The sequence below is a fragment of the Ochlerotatus camptorhynchus genome, unplaced genomic scaffold (genome assembly GCF_037179485.1).
Source record: "Ochlerotatus camptorhynchus isolate MF236.1 unplaced genomic scaffold, CSIRO-AGI_Acam_v1.1 ptg000565l, whole genome shotgun sequence".
NCBI lineage: Eukaryota > Metazoa > Arthropoda > Insecta > Diptera > Culicidae > Ochlerotatus > Ochlerotatus camptorhynchus.
Genome location: NW_027041047.1, coordinates 7120 through 24154, shown reverse-complemented (window position 1 = coordinate 24154; position 17035 = coordinate 7120). Strand labels below are relative to the sequence as shown.

Here is a 17035-nt window from a genome sequence, read left to right as displayed (position 1 = left end):
TACCTATTGATTAGTATATAACTCGTAGATTAAAGATGGATTCTTCAGTGGTATTGAGTACTTGGCACTGATGAAGTCTGCAAGTAGTAGACGAAATACGCGTATCTGTCAAAAGATAAGCAATTATAACGGAATTAAAAGGAAAAAAACCAACCCACTCAAAGCTCTTCATAAAGAGATTCCGTTAAGAGGTTCGACAAATTTAAAGGATTAACTTTAAACTATTTTTTTTTATAACTTTGTTTTTATTTTGACTTAACTTGAGTTTATCTTTAAATAAACGTTAACTTAAATTCATAAAACTTCAACTCATTAATTTATCTTAACATTGAATTAACTTTAACATAAATTTAACTAACCCTTACCTAATTAATTTAACATAAAACATACTTCACTTTTACTTAATTTTTACATAAATTTAACTTAACCTTATCTAATTAATTTAAAATAAATCTAACTTAACGTTAACTTAACTTTAACATGGCTTTAGCTTAATTTCAACATGGCTTTAACTTAACTTTAACATATCCTTAACTTAACTTAAACTAATTAATTAAAATGACTATAAGTCAAAGACACATAAGCATTAACTTAACTTCCACTTAAATTTAACTTAATTTTAAAATAACTTGGATTTAACATATCTTGGTTTTAACATATCTTTAACTTAGCTTTATCCTAACCTTCACTAAATAATATATTAACTTTAACTTAACTTTATCTTTATTGAAACTCAACTTGATTTTATCTTTTAAAATACTTCAACTAATTAATTTTAATTTTAATTTAACTTTACTTTAACTTTACACCAACATGAATTTAACTTTCGGGATCTGGCTACGGATTTGCTATCGGGATACGGATTCGAATCCCTTATCGGGATCCAGATTCGAATTTCTGATCAGTATCTGGCTTTGGATTGTTCATGAATTAAAAAATAGCAAACTGTTACAAAAATATTAAAACACACACACACGCATACGCCTATACACAGTGCGTACAGAATAATCTCGTCGGAAGCAGTAGGCATTATCGCCGGAATGATCCCTATGGGCATCACTAAGGCGGAGGACAGCGAGTGCTACAGGCAGCGAGAAGCCGGAAGAGTACGGAAAGTCGTGAGAGCGGAGTCGTTGACTAAGTGGCAACAGGAGTGGGACATCGAGTGGGACACGACGGAGAACGGTAGATGGACACATCAGTTGATACCGATTCTTTCGACCTGAGTGAACAGAAAACACGGAGAAGTCAACTTTCGCTTGACGCAGTTCCTATCTGGCCACTGCTGCTTTAGGAAATACCTGCATCGGTTCGGACACGCAGCGTCACCCCTGTCCGGAGTGTGGCAATGTGGACGAAACGCCGGAGCATGCGTTCTTCAACTGTCCATGGTTCGAGGCAATGCGAAGGGAGATGCCCGTCCTCAACGTGGAGAATGTCGTACATGATATGTGTCGAGACGAGGGCACTTGGAATGCCGTTAGCAGCACAGTTGCTCAAATGCTGTCGAAGGTGCAGCGTAAATGGAGAGATGAGCAGCGATCTAGTAACACCAGCTAGTGCTAAGAGTATGAGAAGTGCATGAGCACAGCCACCCCCCGAAGTTGTCACTTCACCGTAGTCCCGGGGGGATCAAGGCAGAGGAGAGAGTAAGGAATGGGTTTTAGTGGAGCTGTGCACCGTGCCAACTTCACTACAGGCCAGGCTTTTTGAAGGTTTCCTAAACCTTACTATAAAAAAATAAAACACACACATACACACACACACACACACACACACACACACACACACACGCACGCACGCGCACAATTCCACCGCATCCTCAAGGATGTTGCAAGACAGCTGGAAAACATGCAGCAGGCCATTTATAAATTTAATTTAATCCCTTCAAGAAATATTGCTTGATATCACATAACCTGATAACCAACACGTGATGCGCAATTCCAACGCATCCTCAGGGATGTTGGAACATATCCGGATGTCACCCAGAAAACCAATTATGACAATTGATTTTATTCTGAATCACTTCTTATAAAGAACAATTCAGTTCGGAGGATCACAATCCCCAGACATCCCAAAGGATGTTTAACTCATCCGAATTCCTCCAGCGGATTAATTATGACAAATGATGTCACTTCAAACAACAAACAGGGCAATACTTATCTTAAATCAAGTTCCCGTAGCTAATTCCAGCTTCACCATCATGTATCCAGAATTGCACTTAACTGGATCTGGATGAAAAATATAAACAAAAATTATCAACAATGCCCTTGTTTCCGTTTGCATGCAGTATATTTACCTTGAGAGTATTCCACTTGGCATGTTGGCTTGCTGATTTTGTAGACCTCCTCGGTTCCATCTCGGAGTGGAGTCCACTCAAGTAAACGCCATCGAAATTTCGCATTTTTTTTGGTTGAAAGAAGCCGGTTGAAAAAAAATTACAAAAATTATCTAATTATATTGTTTTTGTTTTCATTGAAAAATAGTTTACTTACCTTGAGTATAAATGTTCCGTCTTTGGTCCCGTCGGAAGACCATTCACTTGCCGAATATGGCCATCGGAGGCCAATTTCACGGCCCGAAGAAAAACAAACGACTTCCACGAATGAAATAAAAACATGGCTGACCACGTAATCAACCGCCACGAACAAAATCACAAAAAAATAAAAACAACTTCCATCCGCCATTTGGTATCCTGGTGCATGAAATTACTCTAGCGGGGTGAGTCGCCTTTCGTCCGGATCCCGGAGCGCTATTTGGTCGCCCGGCGGATGAAATTACTCTAGCGGGGCGAGTCGCCCTTCGTCCGCATCCCGGACAAAGGGCGAACGATCAGTCTTCAACCCACCCACATACAGCGGGCTAGTCGCCCACGGCTCGCCCCCGGACCGCTCGGCGGACGGGGCGGACTTGGGCGACTCGAACCTCGCGGCGCCGCTTGGTCCAATTTTGGTCGCCGGCGCGCCGGGGGCGACCATATTTGCAACATTTGGGCGCCTGAGGCGAAAACGATACCTGTCAAAAAACTGATCGTTTCGGCCATTTTGTCCGCCCCCAGGCGCCCCGGCGCGCTCCCGAATGTTCACCACCATTTTCTTTTTCAATGGGTTTTAAATTAATAAAAATGAAAACAGTTGAAGCATAAACATGACTTCATCAATAAATTTTATTTTTCATTTTCTTATAACTAACATATGTTTTTTTTATTAAATAGATCTTAACCTAACAATAATATCTTACAAGCTAACTGCTGTTCTGAGTATCATCCAAACCATTTGTTGAATAATTCGATGATTTGGGTTATCGTTCGTTTATGGTTATTTTTTATTAGGGAAGTCAACCGCATCATGCGACACATCAAATTACATGAGAATTCAATTTCTGGTTCAATGGAACTCATATCTAGTTCCAAGAACCACTTTGGCCACATCCGGACACATTCCGGGTGTCCCGGGGGAAGAGGTAAACATCTGATTAGGGTCAAACAAATCATGCGACACATCAAAATACATGAGAATTCAATTTCTGGTTCAATGGAACTCAAATTTAGTTCCTAGAACCACTTTGGCCACATCTGGACATATTCCGGGTGTCCCGGGGGAAGAGGCCAACATCTGATTAGGGCCAAACCCATCATGCGACACATCAAATTACATGAGAATTCAACGACTGGTTTAATGGAACTCAAATCTAGTTCCTAGAACCACTTTGGCCACATCCGGACATATTCCGGGTGTCCCGGGGGATGAGGCCAACATCTGATTAGGATCAAACAAATCATGCGACACATCAAAATACATGAGAATTCAATTTCTGGTTCAAAGGAACTCAAATCTAGTTCCAAGAACCACTTTGGCCACATCCGGACATATTCCGGGTGTCCCGGGGGAAGAGGCCAACATCTGATTAGGGCCAAACCCATCATGCGACACATCAAATTACATGAGAATTCAACGACTGGTTTAATGGAACTCAAATCTAGTTCCTAGAACCACTTTGGCCACATCCGGACACATTCCGGGTGTCCCGGGGGAAGAGGCCAACATCTGATTAGGGTCAAACCCATCATGCGACTCATCAAAATACATCAGAATTCAATTTCTGGTTCAATGGAACTCAAACCACTACAAGAACCAGAACAAGAACCACTTTGGCCACATGCGGACATATTCCGGGTGTCCCGGGGGAACCCGAATAAAAATTTACGTTTGCCTAACGTTTGATGTCTACATCAGCATCGAAATAAAATATATTCCTGGCATAAAACATTAGAAAACATTGCTATTTAGATGTAACGTGAAATAAAATTTTGCTATTCAAATGTTGTTCTGACGTCGAGAATTTTAATCGAATTTTTATTTTTTAGATGATTTTAGACGTACAAAACGTTAAAATTTAACGTTCTTCGGGTGTTTTCAAATGTATATGCTTCCTGATGTTGTCAAATGTACAAGACATTAAAACAAAATGATTTTCGGGTGTTTTCAATTGTACTAAGAACTTATTGTTTTCGGATGTTTTCAAATGTGCAAAACATTAAAATCTAACTTTTTCAAATGCTTTCAACCATACAACACATTAGAATTACAAACATGATTTTGTAAACAGTACACACCATTGTTGTTAGATAACGTTATAGAAATGCATACATAATAGTCATAGCTAAAGCTCCCGTTCCCCACCAGTCAGTTAACTGACCTTAGCTAACCTAATATCATTGTAGCAACTCTCTATGCGGCATTGGAACCATGCCATCAGCGCGCTAAGAGTTATTAGACTACTGACATAGGCGCCAATTCGTGGATGACGAGGCACTAGGTGACGTTACAGCGAACTTGACGATTGTTGTATCATTTTTTAACGTACTACCAGACAATGATGCGTAGTGTTTACATGATCAAGTTTCCAACTCTACTACAATCTACAATCTACAATCAACTGGAAATCGATATCTGACGCCATTTTTAAATCAAATATGGGATATATTGTCATATACCGTTGATACCATTGACATCGATATGGGTATTTTTGGAATCGGGGTGACGTGTAGATATAGGAAATCGATATCCGACGCTACTTTGAAATCCAAGGTGGAGGATTCCTGTTGCAGAAAAAGTGTCAAATATCCATAAATATGGGTATTTTTAGAATCGGGCTAATGACTAAAGGCCACTAATCAATATCCGATAAGTTTTTGAAATTAAAGATGGCGGCTTCTGGTTTAAGAAAAATTGGGAATGCTGTCAATTATCTATAAAATGGGTATTTTTGGGATCGGGTGACGTCTAGAGATTGGAAATAGGCATACGACGCCATTTTGAATTCCGAGATCCAAGAAGAGATTGGGAATTACTATCAAATATCAATCAATATGGGATTTTTTTGAAGGTTTTTGGAGGTTGTCGTCTAGAGAAAATCGATATCCGATGCCATTTTGAAATCAAATGTGGCGGCTTCCAGTTTCTAAAAAGTGAAAAATAATTTCAAAAGTCCATAAATATGGGTATTTTTGGAATTTGGGTCACGAATAGAGGCCAAAAATCAATTTTAACATAACTTTAACCTAACATTTACTTCCCAACAAACAATTGCCTATTGAAGAAACGACTTCTTGACTATTTTATATCACTTCATGCTTAATAATACTTGTACTATTTTAAATATTAACCTCTGTTCAGGCTTTGTTCACACAAATCTGGAGAATTTATTCAACTACAACATCGAAGTATTTGGTGTTGAATAAGGTATGTCGAGAAGCTTCTCTTCGACTTACAAAAATTGTAACAGAGCTTATTCGATCAAATTTTTGATTATTCAGCGTTAATTAGACATCATTACTTCCTTAAACAGCGATGATATAAAGGTGTATATAGACGCTTGATTATTATGTGAAATAATGTTTCATTAGACACTATTCTACATTTATTAAACGATTATTAAATTACGGGATAATTTAACTTAAACTTAAGTTAAACTTAACTTAACTTCAACTAAATTTTAACTTAACTTTAAATAAACTTTAACATAACCTTTACTTAACTTTGACTTAATTTTAACATAACTTAAATTTTAACATAACTTTAACTTAACTTTAAATTTTAGCTTAAATTAAACATAACTTTAAACTTTAACATAACTTTAACTTAAACCGAACATTAACTTAACATATCTTTAACTTAACTTTAACTTAACGTAATTTGAACTTAAATTTAACATAACTTTATCCTAAAATTAACTGAACTTTAACTTAACTTATGCATTAACTTTAACTTTAACATAACTTTAACTTTAACTTAACTTTAACTTAACTTTAACTTAACTTTAACATAACTTTAACTTAACTTAACTCAACTTTAACTCAACTTTAACTCAACTTTAACTTAACTTTAACTTAACTTTAACTTAACTTTAACATAACTTTAACTTAACTTAACTCAACTTTAACTCAACTTTAACTTAACTTTAACTCAATTTTAACTTAATTTTAACTTAATTTTAACTTAACTTAAACTTAACTTTAACTTAACTTTAACTTAACTTTAACTTAACTTTAACTTAACTTTAACTTAACTTTAACTTAACTTTAACTTAACTTTAACTTAACTTTAACTTAACTTTAACTTAACTTTAACTTAACTTTAACTTAACTTTAACTAAACTTTAACTTAACAATAACTGAACTTTAACTTAACTTTAACTTAATTTTAACTTAACTTAAACTTAACTTTAACTTAACTTTAACTTCATTTTAACTACATTTTAACTTAACTTTATCTTAACTTTAACTTAACTTTAACTTAACTTTAACTTAACTTTAACTCAACTTTAACTTAACTTTAACTTAACTTTAACTTAACTTTAACTTTAACTTAACTTTAACTTAACTTTAACTTTACTTTAACTTAACTTTAACTTAACTTTAACTTAACTTTAACTTAACTTTAACTTAACTTTAACTTAACTTTAACTTAACTTTAACTTAACTTTAACTTAACTTTAACTTAACTTTAACTTAACTTTAACTTAACTTTAACATAACTTTAACTTAACTTAACTCAACTTTAACTTAACTTTAACTTAACTTTAACTTAACTTTAACTTAACTTTAACTTAACTTTAACTTAACTTTAACTTAACTTTAACTTAACTTTAACTTAACTTTAACTTAACTTTAACTTAACTTTAACTTAACTTTAACTTAACTTTAACTTAACTTTAACTTAACTTTAACTTCATTTTAACTTAACTTTAACTTAACTTTAACTTAACTTTAACTTAACTTTAACTTAATTTTAACTTAACTTTAACTTAACACAACTTTAACTTAACTTTAACTTAACTTTAACTTAACTTTAACTTAACTTTAACTGAACTTTAACTTAACTTTAACTTAATTTTAACTTAATTTAAATCAACTATAACTCAACTTTAACTTAACTTTAATTTAACTTTAACTTAAATTTAACTTAACTTAAACTTAACATTAACTTAACTTTAACTTAACTTTAGCTTAATTTTAACTTAACTTTAACTTAACTTTAACTTAACTTTAACTTAATTTTAACTTAACTTTAACTTAACTTTAACTTAACTTTAACTTAACTTTAACTTAACTTTAACTTAACTTTAACTTAACTTAACTCAACTTTAACTCAACTTTAACTCAACTTTAACTCAACTTTAACTTAACTTTAACTTAACTTTAACTTAACTTTAACTTAACTTTAACTTAAATTCTAACATTACTTAATTTTTTACATAACTTTAAACTAAAATTAACTTTAAATTTTAACTTAAATTTAACATTAACATAACTTTATCTTTAACCGATCATTAACTTAACATATCTTTAACTTAAACAAAACCTTATTGTAATATTAACTTACATTTAACATAACTTTATCCTAACATTAACTTAAGCATTAACTTTAACTTTAACATAACGTTAAGATAACCTAAACTTAACTTAAACTTAACTTAAACTTAACTTAACTTAAATTTAACTTAAACTTAACTTAAACTTAACTTAACTTTAACTAAACTTTAACTTATCTTTAAATAAACTTTAACATAACCTTAACTTTATTTTGACTTAAATTTAACATAACTTAAATTTTAACATAACTTTAACCAAACATTAACTTAACCTTAAATTTTAACTTAAATTTAACATAACTTTAACATTAACATAACTTTAACTCAAACCGAACATTAACTTAACATAACTTTAACTTAACTTTAACTAAACGTAATTTTAACTTAAATTTAACATAACTTTATCCTAAAATTTACTGAACTTTAACTTAACTTTAAGCATCAACTTTAACTTTAACATAACGTTAACTAAACTTAACTTAAATTTAACTTAACTTTAACTTACCTATAGCATAACTTTAACTTAAATTTACTGGAACATAATTGTAGCAAAACTTCACCTTAAATTGAAACAAATTCAACATAAATTTAATTTATTTTTAGCATAACTTTAACTTTAACATAACTTTAAATTTAAATTAATTATAACTTAACATTACCATAACTTTAACGTAACTTTAACTTTAACATAAATTTAATTTAAAGTTAACTTTAACATAACTCATACATAAATTTGAATAAACTTCACCTTAACATAATTTTAACTTACCATTAACTTAACGTTAACTTAAATTTTACTTAACTTTAACTTAACGTTAACTTAAGTTCAACATAACTTTAACTTACCTTTAACTTAACTTTATCTTAAACATAAAGTAACTTAACTTTATCTTAACATAAACATAACTGTAACTTACCTTTAACTTAACTTAAACATAACCTTAACTTAACTCTAGCTTAACTTTAACGTAACATTAACTAAATTTTAACTTTTGTTTTAACAAATGTTTATCTTACTATTAACAGAACTTTAAATTTAACATAACATTAACTTAACTTTTACTTTACTTTAACATAATTGTAGCATGAAATTAACATAACTCTAACTTAATTAGCCGAACTTTAACTTAACTTCAACATTATTTTAACTTTAATTTAGTTGTTACATACTTAATTTAACTTAACATTGAAATAACTTTAACTTTTACTTAATTTTAATAAAAATTTAACTTAACTTTACCTTAAACATAAACATCGGGATCTGGCATCGGCATGCGTTGCATCTGTAAAGATGCTTAACTCAGCCGGATTCCTCCAGCGGATCAGTGGAAGCAGCCGGCTGAAAAAAAGTATTTTAAAAAATCATCAAATTTTTTATCTGTCTGTTAGAATTTGTAATTACTTTCCAATATTGATCCGTTGGAGGAATCCGGTTGAGTTATGTATCCTAACTGATGCAACGCATCAATAAGGATGCTCAACTCAGCCGGATTCCTCCAGCGGATCAATTTTGAAAAACAATTACATCAAAATTGATCCGCCGGAGGAATCCGGATGAATTAAACATCCTTATTGATGCGTTGCATCAGTAAGAATGCTTAACTTAGCCGGATTCCTCCAGCGGATCAATTTTCAAAAATATGTCAATTAATAACACAAACAGTTTAATACTTACCCTATTCAACTTCTTGTCGCCAGCTCTACCTCCGATAATCCGGAATTGTACTGGATCTGGCTGAAAAAAAAATGTCAATATCAATTATCATGCACAATTTGCATGCAGAATATTTACCATATTTACCTTCCATATTCCATTAGCTGCTCTCCCAAGATGGCCATCGGAGGCCATTTTCGTGGCGCGGATAAAAAAAAAAACACTTCTCCACTCGCACGATATGAAAAGATGACTGACAGCCGCCGCGAAAAAAAATCACAAAAAAATGGCTAAGTTCCATCCGCTATTTGGTAGCCCGGCGCATGAAATTACTCTAGCGGGGCGAGTCGCCTTTTGTCCGGATCCCGGAGCGCCATTTGGTCGCCCGGCGGATGAAATTACACTAGCGGGGCGAGTCGCCTTTCGTCCGGATCCCGGAGCGCCATTTGGTCGCCCGGCGGATGAAATTACTCTAGCGGGGCGAGTCGCCCTTCGTCCGCATTCCGAACAAAGGGCGAACGATCAGTCTTCAAGTCGCTCAATGTCAAATGACGTCACTTTTTCGCCGGCAATTCGTGTGGGGGGTATGAGAATCCGATCGACGTACACGCTATTCTGGAGCTACTCATCTTTGAGTTGAAAGTCACTCAGTTCGGCCAAAAAGGAAACTGAGTAGAGCTTACTCAGATTTTGACGTTTGCTAAAGGTAAAGCTTACTTATTTTTATAGAAATTAGTAACACATAAATGCTTACAAATAGTTTTCTTTTTACATGCATATGGATAACAATCAATCAACATATATTAAAAAAATAATACTGTGCATTGAATAAATTAAAATGTTAGCAACTCCTTCACCGATCACTTGTAAGCATTGAAGTACCAATATCGATGAATGAGTCGCTGACTTGGTCAGAGGTTTAAAACTGCACTAGATTTCTGAAAAATTAAGTATTTAGAGGAAGAATAAAGTAAGAAAACTTTCAATATACTTACCAACAAGCTGCTGTCTTGTGTCACAATTCAAAAAATTCCGTGGTTTCTGTTTTAAGCTGTATCACATCGAAACATTTAATTTTTACTCCGCGTAAAAGACATTTTTTCTTTGGGGCTCCATTTTGAATTTTGGGAAATTATTATTATATCCATTTACCCAGAATCTGGGTAGCTTTTACTCATCAGAACAAAAGTTATTTACTCAAATTTTGACAACTCCACACTTTGACGCAAGAATGAGTACTCCCTACTCAGTCACTGGATTGACTTAATGCCTTGTTCAGATTAGAGAGTTGTAACATGTTATTCGATACTTAATACAACCCTGCAACAAAACTGTTCACATTATGTTTTTGGTGATACAAGTTGACAGCTCGGTAGTTATTTAGGTTTCCAATGTTTTTGTTTACATTGTCTTTGCCGGAAAACCACTTTTTATTTTTAAAGTACAAGACTCAATCCAAAAATGGAAATAAATCACGTTGCCATCTTCATGTTTCTTCAAAATGTTGAAAGAAAAATGAGGATCCTCAATGATTTATTTGAGGAATCACTGACGCGGCTTCGGAGGAAACGCTGGGAATGTGCCAATACGATTTTCAAGCTTCGGAAGCAGCAGACGCTCTTAATGGCGGTGGGGGAAAAGAATGCATTGATTCCTCGGATTTGGGTCAAGGTATTTTTTCTTCAAATGTGTGTTAGTTAACGAAGATCTATTATTGATATTTCAGGAACGGTCGCAATACTTTTGGGAAGTTGACTGGAGAAGATTTTTTTAAAGAAAATTTCCGCATGAGCCGTGGTTGCTTCCAAGAGCTTTGCAGTTTGCTGTCTTCGTTACAAAAGGAAACGACCGTCTTCAGAAAGGCAATACCTTTGGAAAAGCGGATCGCTGTGGCTGTTTATGCCCTTGGGTCGTCGTCGGAGTACCGGACGATTGCAAACCTTTTTGGTATCGGCAAATCGACAACGTGCTGTATCTTGCTGGAATTTTTCCAAGCTGTATGGGATACCCTACAACCTAAATTTTTGAACTTTTTCCCGTTAGTGAAGGACACAGTGGAGGACTGCATATCCGGGTTTGAAAAACTTGGATTTCCCCAATGCCTCGGGGCGATTGGTAAGTACATGTTATTTTTATATTTTCTGTAGTGTATTGTGGCATTCAGATGTTGTTGGTTCTGCATATCATCGTGGAGTTCAAGTTTGATGATCAACAAGATCAACCACGACTTATATAAATATATCAGTCAAATATATAGTCAGTTTCATTGAGCCTATGTGCATTTGAATTTTACAGCTTTATTCTTCATTATTTGATACATTACGCTCTGTATTTTAGATGGCTGTCATATCGAAGTCCATCCGCATGCCAAAGACGCCGTCGATTACCATAATTATAAAGGGTGGTATTCCACGAACTTGCTGGCTCTAGTTGACCACAGGTAAAATAAAATAAAATTGTTTTTGTGATGTTGTACTCAAGCAAAATTATATATTATTTTTATTTTAGATATCGCTTCCTCTATATCAACGTTGGCAGTCCTGGTCGTTGCAACGATTCGCAGCTGTACGAGTCTTCCAAATTGAAGCAGCAAATTCTGCACAGTCCGGTTTTGCAGCAAATGACACGAATCATTCACGGTGTTCAGGTTCCCATTGTGCTGATCGGAGATTCAGCCTTCCGGCTTTCAGATAATATGATGAAGCCATACCCTTTCCAGCTACAACAAGAAGATCTAAAGCGTAATTTTAATTATGCACTTTCTAAGTGCCGAAGAGTTGTCGAAAACGCTTTCGGACATCTGGAAGCACGCTTCAGAAGAGTGGAAAAGGGAATTGACAATTCGATGGACAATGTGTCTTTAATCAGAAAAAGTAGTTGTGTTCTGCACAACTATTTAAATGAACGAAACGACGATTTAAATATATCATGGTTGTTAAATCAACAAAAGGATGATAACGTTTTGGTTAAACCCACGATGGAAACAAAAATCGGAAACAGAAATGCGAGTGCCGAAGAGATTAGGCATGCTTTAGCTTGTTTCGTAAACGAAATACAACCATCAAGATTAGTGCCGTAGTAAATTATAAACAAAGAACCTCAAAAGAAAATAATTACTATACAATAAACCAAATTTTGCAGCAACAATTATTTCTGGGTGACTCTCCATGCAAACTAAACCCACCCCTTTTTCCCTCTTCAAAATCAAATTCACAATATTACATAGCGCATTTAAAAACTGTATTTAACAAGCAAATCTTAAACGTGACTATTTAAGTAACTTATAAATGCGTCCTTAAGCTCGGCTGAATCCTGCACAAACTTCTCAAGCAGCTCTGTCCGACGTGCTTCCTGGTGCAAGATTTGTTCGTCGATCTCCCGTTGTCGTTTTTCTTGTGTCGTAACCTGATCTTCTAGGATATCCCATGGTTTGAGAATCTCGGCTTGAAAGTTATTTTTCTTCTTCTTTACAGTCTGTGGAGTCGATTGCGAAGTTCCCGAATGTGATGGTCCCGGAGATAGAGTTAGTATCCCGTCTAGGTCAGGTGACCTCATCTCGTAATCCAGCCATTCTTCCGACTCTACCTGGATTTCTTCGGTTGTTTCTGTATGGTTTTCAATAAATAAACTGTCTTTCATTATCATTTCATACGAATTACCTGGCAGCATTATGCTATCCTCGATCAACAATACGATACGATACGAAACGATACTTTGCAAATTAAAACAAACGAAAGAATTTAATAAATTTTTCTCAAGGAAAAGAACATCGGAACCCCCTACAAAATGTTTGTTGACAGCGAATGATGCATAATGAGATGTCAAATCTATTGCAGGGCTGCGATGAAGCGCGATTTTAGATCTGATTCGAGAAGGTCGGACCCCATTTTAAACATGTTATTCAGAATATCTACACGGTTAGAAAAAAGTACCCAAAATTAAGTTCTTTTCACTCATCTCGGCACTATAGTGCAGGAACCCAAAAGTAGGTAAAGCGGGTCAAAGTAATTTTGATTTACTTGTGTGCAGTTCGTATGGAATTTTCCACTAGCTTTTTAACCAAAAGTAAGTTAGTTGTACCCAACAGTAGGTAAATATGATTATACCCAACGTTGGGTTCCCACACTTTACTACCCCTGTTGGGTGGTTTTGCTCCTTCTTTTTTGACAACATTAGAAGGTGAAAATGAGACAAACTAGTCAAAAGTAGGTAGAAGTGAACTGGCCGTTGGGTACTTTTTTCTTACCGTGTAGTTACAAGCAGGAGGTACAGAGTTGTCAAAATCGTATGGGAATAACACGTTTTAAAAACATGATACAGCGCTTGTATCATGAAAAGGGCTTGAAACATGTTACAAGTCCATAGTGTGAACATCATATTATATTCCCAACATACACGCTAAGGCCCGGTTACCCATTTATGGGTAGAAAGTAACCCAAAATCGAAGTTCGTTAGCGCTCCTCATTTTTGGGTAACTGGCCTCGAACTCAAAAAATGAGTTCGTAGAACCGAACTTTCAAAATGGGTAACTTTCTACCCAGGGGAAAAAAGAAAAAAAGCGAGAAAACCCTGGAGGAAACCCCGTTGAATTGTGTTGGAAAAATTTCTTTTTTTGAATGAACGTTTAAAATAAATTGGACAGTTTAGTATAAGACAGTCTAGGATAAAGAGGAGAGGAGAGGAGAATTGATTTTGAGCCAAACGAAGGCAATCGAGCAGTGCTTATCTTAATTTTGTTTTTATTTAAAGGGTTACTATGAACCACCTAGACGCAGCTTGCCGAGGCAGTTTGTTTCGAATTCGATCCTCTCTTATCCTAGACCCTCATTAAACAAGTTTACCGTAAGTTTACAATGCTATGTATTTTTTTTTTTATTCTCAAATGCATGTGCATAAAATAAAAACACCTATTATCGTTTTCAAACGATTCAAAACATAATTTTGTATGGCGGATTCGATTTGTTTGAAAACGGGAATAGGGACGAAAAGCTGGTTACTGTGCGAAAACACAAGAGCTACAAAAATAAGCGATTACTGAGCCTGCACTAACAAGTTCACTTGAACACTTCTGCTCTGTGTGAATGTCTTATAATGAATAATACTGAATGAGTCATGAAGTGATCTCAGCAGGGTCGGAACAGGTAAATTAAAGACCTTAAAGGATTTATAAAAAAACATCAATGGCTTGCACCGAGTCATCCCCGCAGTCGACGTGCTCTGTTCCATGAACCACGTAGTAGGAACCCTTCTTGAAGACATCGGCGATACACGCCAGGTGCGCAGGGTATTGGCCACCATGCAAGTGACTGTATTGGTCCTCAATCTGAAAATATACAATAGCATTTTAAGGACTAGAATCGTAGACATTTTGAAGGTGATTCCTTGTAGATTCCTCAAGTGTCCAATACCCATGCGATACAAACACGACCGTTGAAAAGATCCCTTAAGGTGTTTCCTCGTAGAGTCCGTTTTTCCATCACACCTCGCAAGTTTAAGAGCACACATCTCAAGATCTACGAGGTGTATACATCTGAAAATTTCAGACATTCCTTGCTTCTACGCAGCAAACAACAAGTAGTAGTTTTAGCTACATACATTCACAGAAACCTTATTATTTTCACATGTAAAGTTGCGAAGTGTAACACGAAAAAGGACGCTACAGGGAATCACCTTAATATACATAGCTGAATTTTAATAATTTTCGTAAAAAGTGTGGTTGATCATTGCTAAGCTTAAATTTTTGATCAGTTTTGTGACCTATAACTGCCGTTATACGCATAACTGTCCCATGTTCTATGTATTCATTATGGACCATGGGACAATTATGCGTATGACGGCAGTATATGGATATACTAAATCCTTGAGAGCTAATTTTTGGCGGTGAACTAATAATTGTCAGAGGGGTAGACCTCATATTTACCCTCCTGACAATAATAGATCAGGATACTCAACTCGGTTTTTACAAGAGGGTTACGTGCCACGTAAAAAAAACAGCGTAAATGTGGAAAAAAGTGTAAATTTCAAAACCACGAAAATTCCGAAAAAAAAACAGGAAGAACCAAACGAAGATACGTTTAAAACGCATTTCTGAAGAAATCTAAGCAAATAATGACTACCGCGGAGAAAAAAAGGGTAAATACCAAATTTAGTGTATTGCTAAACTCGACATCAAACGAAATTTTTATCTAGTGCATTCGGGGAAGAGAAAATTGTTGAAAAAACGGTGAAATACTATACCTTAACCCATCGTATAAATGGAGCTGCTGATACTTCATCGACTGACATACATTCCTTTTCTCTACCACGTTTACAGCCACGAACGGGCAACTGCCTCATGATTATCAAACACGCCCGAATGTACTCTAGAGCAAAGAAAAAAATCTTTTGTTAATGCATATTCTTAGGAATTAAAAAATGCATTTAAACATACCATCATCGATGAAATTGAAAATGTCACGTCGTAACAACAACGATTTTGATAAAAATCCCTTTAGATCTGGTGCTGATGTACAGTTTCCTGTGGGCCTATTGTACGCTTGTTGTATCTAAAAAGAATAGAATATCTATGCTACAGTTACTTTTTCAATTCAAAGTTTGTAGTAAATACCAACAAGCCATGGTAAGATCGAAGATGCGGAAATTGACGAATGATGTCGGAAACGCTACGATTTCTGCTTAGCATCGACTTATGGAGCGGGGTGGCTTCATACATCATATAAGAAATAATGTGGCAGTTTTCCGGCGTTGGCGTTAAGGTGGCACATTTTTTAGCGGAAAACTTAGTAGCTTCAGCGTGACGATCTTCTTCATCTGAATTCAAGGAACATGAAGTTTTTCTCATAATTTTCCGATTTTCTTTAGGGACCTTTTTGCGCATATTGTTGGTCCTCTGTTCAATCAGGCCAGTGTGCGGCCCTTTACATGCACCGCCATTTGACCAGAAGAAAAATGACTAAAAATAAATAAAACAAAACCTTAGAAAAATTTAACTAACTGTGCTCGATACCTCGTGTACCTCGTCAGGACCATTGACATTTGTTTTTGTCTTTTTTAATTGCGGAAATGCTTCACAAATATTCCTAGCGAGCTATTGTTTTTCGCCAAATGGTCCTATCTGCATTGATCGATTCTCTTCATCGACTTTCTCTTTCGTCAATAACTCAACTGCAAAACCTTTCCCTGTTGTATTTGACATTTTGGACGCTAGATAAGAACTTCCTTTATCAAAATATGTGGTAGAATTAGCGCGAAATCTGTTTGCATAGCAGTGGTTATGAAAAGAGAAAGTCGATTAAGAGAATCGATCAAAGCAGATAGGACCATTTGAAATGTTCATCGAGATTTAAGCTCCTCCAAATTTGAAATTAACACATATCGCATTTTTTCTTGAATATTTATGTAGATTTATCTGAGACAGATACTGAGATGTAAACAAAACCGCCTAGATTCTGAAATCCACAGACATGAATGTAATACCTAGCAGCAAAAAAAATTGCATCACAAAAA

The 17035-nt window shown here is 35.0% G+C and overlaps 1 long non-coding RNA gene across 1 annotated transcript; it reads right to left on the bottom strand.

Moving 5' to 3' along the window:
* Positions 1-14435: 14435 nt before the first annotated feature.
* Positions 14436-16068, bottom strand: LOC135713541 (uncharacterized). The gene is made up of 3 exons (XR_010518746.1): positions 15960-16068; positions 15767-15891; positions 14436-14852 (listed from the first exon to the last, which is right to left on the bottom strand). It is a non-coding gene; the product is annotated as an uncharacterized LOC135713541 (long non-coding RNA).
* Between the last annotated feature and the right edge of the window lie 967 nt (positions 16069-17035).